Source organism: Pteropus vampyrus, unplaced genomic scaffold, assembly GCF_000151845.1.
Source record: "Pteropus vampyrus isolate Shadow unplaced genomic scaffold, Pvam_2.0 Scaffold8, whole genome shotgun sequence".
Classification (NCBI taxonomy): domain Eukaryota; kingdom Metazoa; phylum Chordata; class Mammalia; order Chiroptera; family Pteropodidae; genus Pteropus; species Pteropus vampyrus.
In genome coordinates this window covers 6,623,969-6,626,869 of record NW_011888789.1, presented here as the reverse complement: position 1 = coordinate 6,626,869, position 2,901 = coordinate 6,623,969, and positions in this window count along the sequence as shown.

Here is a 2,901-nt window from a genome sequence, read left to right as displayed (position 1 = left end):
TGAAGAACAAAACAGGGAAAAGTCTCTCTTTCATAGACCTTACATAGATTTACATCAAACTGTTACTGCTTCTTATCCTATTCCTTTATCACTTTATCATCAGCTCAAAATAGAAACTGTTGGAAACTTAGAACCATTTTTTTAAAATCATGTTAAAGTTTATAAGTGATGAGCAAACATAATTTATGTTATAGAAACTTACTTTCAAACCAAACTATTAGGGGGTAAATCCTTTCCTATTCTATTCCCAGTCCAGAACTACCATGAGGACTAACTCACTGTTTGTTTGTTTGTTTGTTTGTTTGTTTGTTTGTTCGTTCTTGGGATACAGCAGTAAACTAAACACAGTTCTCGTCTCAGGAGCTTACATTCTAGGTCAGAAAGACAGACAATAAACATACAAGAATTAGGTGATAAGAAGTGCTAGGAATGGAGGAAAAATACAGTAGAATGTGAAGAATAAGGAGTGCAGGGATTAGGACTAATCCCAGCCTTTAGGGACGGTCTCTCTGATATGCTGAATTGAAGTAAAACTTGAAGTAAAGAAATGAGCCATATGAATATCTGAGGAAAGAGCAGTCCTGGCAGAGGGAGCAGCAAGTCCAAAGGCCTTGAGGCTGGATTGTCTCTCAGATGTTCAAGTAACAGCAGGGAAGTCAGTGTAACTGAAACAGAGTTAACAAGGGAAAGAATAATAGATGAGATCAGAGAGTTGAAGAGGGAAAGGAGACAGATAATGTAGTGGTATGTAGGCATCATAAGGATGATTAAATAAGACCAGAAGCTACAGGAGAGTTTTAAGCATGTGAGTGTCATGATTTGACTTACATTAAAAATTTTATTTTATTATTGGTTTCAAGTATACAGTACATTGATTAGACATTCATATAGTTTATAAAACTATCCTCCTAATTGCTCTTTCTCTCCTCTGGCTCTCCACCTAGCCATTACATTACTGCTGACTGCATTTCCTATGCCTTGCTCCCCATCCCTGTGACCATCTATCAACTACTAATATGTACTTCTTTAACCCTTCACCCAATTCTCCCAACACCCCAACCATCCTCCTCCCCTCTGGCTGTCACCAGATTGCCCTCTATATTCGTGAGTCTGTTTTTGATTAGTTTGTTCTTTTTGTTCCTTAGATTCTGTATGTAAGTGAACTCAATATGGTATTTGTCTTTCTCTGACTTATTTCACTAAGCATAATAACCTCTAGGTCCATCCATGTCATTGCAAATGGTCAGATTTCATTTTGTTTAATGACTGAGTAATATTCCATTGTATATATGAACCATAACTTCTTTATCCAATCATCTATTCATGGGCATTTAAGTTGCTTCCATATCTTGGCTATTGTGAATAGTGCTGCCGTGAACATAGGGATGCATAGATCTTTGCAAATTATTTAGTTTTCTTTGGATAAATACCCAGATGTGCAATTGCTGGGTTAAAAGGTATATCCATTTTTAGTTTTTTGAGAAACCTCCAGACTGTTTTCCATATGGCCATACCAATTTGCATTCCCACCAACAGTGTCTGAGAGTTCTCTTTTCTCCGCATCCTCACCAACATTTGTTGTTCTTTGATTTATTGATGATAACTGTTCTAACGGGTGTGAGGTGATATTTCATTGTGGTTTTAATTTGCATTTCTCTGATGCTTAGTGACCTTGACCATCTTTTCATATGTCTTTTGGCCATCTGTATTTCCTCTTTGGAGAAATATCTGTTCAGGTCATATGCCATTTTTTAATTGGATTGTTTGTTTTTTTGTTGTTGAGTCGTATGAGTTCTTTATACATTTTTTTATATTAACCTATCAGATGTATCATTCAGTCAGTTGTCTTTTTGTTTTGTTCATGGTTTTTCTTTTGCTGTACAAAAACTTTTAATTTGATGTAGTCCCATTTTTTAATTTTTTCTGTTGGTTCCCTTGCCCTAGGAGATATATGTGAAAAGAAATTACTTAGCAATATCAGAGAGTTTACTGTCTATGTTTTCTTCTAGAAGTTTTGTGGTTTTGAGTCTTACATTTAAGTCTTTAATCCATTTTTAGTCTACTCTTGTATATGGTGTAAGAAGGTGGTCCAATTTCTTTTTTCTTTTTTTTCTTTCTTTTTTTCTTTTGCATATATCTGTTCCCAACACAATTTTCCCAACACAATTTATTGAAGAGACTGTCTTCATCCCATTGTATATTCTTGCCTCCTTTGTCATATATTAAGTGAGCACATAGGCGTGAATTGACTTACATTTTAATAGGATCAAATGGACCACAAGAGGTCAAGGTAGAAACAGAAAAAACTGTTATGAGCCTTGCTTTTGCAGTAACCCAGGCAAGAAATGACAGTGGCTTGAACCACAGTAACGGTGGAAATGGAGAGAAGTGGATGGACTATAAATATGTTCTGTAAATGGAGCCAACAAGGTTTGGAAAATATGTGAGATATGAGAGAAAAAGAGGACCCAATTCTGAAAGGTGAATCCCCTCCAAAAAAAGAGAGAATATATACCTAAAAATATAATGCAGTTTTATATGTCATCTATGTGAAATAGAGCAACATAGTAACTACGTATTTGGCATTCTACATGCTTCTTGTACATTATCTCATTTTTCTTCTTATATCTTTGTTAGGTAACCCAAGAATCTATGTTACTATATTAATCCAAGTTACATATACAGAACATCTAAGCAATGGGTTGGCTTGCCCAAATTTATTTAAGACACACTATTTCTTACTCTCATTCTAAACTTATCTTCTTTTCATACCCCATGCCTAACCGTATCAACATTATCATTCAAAAGTATGTTACACATGCACATAGTAGGTAAAAATTATTTTCTGCAATCTCTTCAAAATTAGATGAGTAAGTGGTGTAAAATAGTGATGGTGAAAGT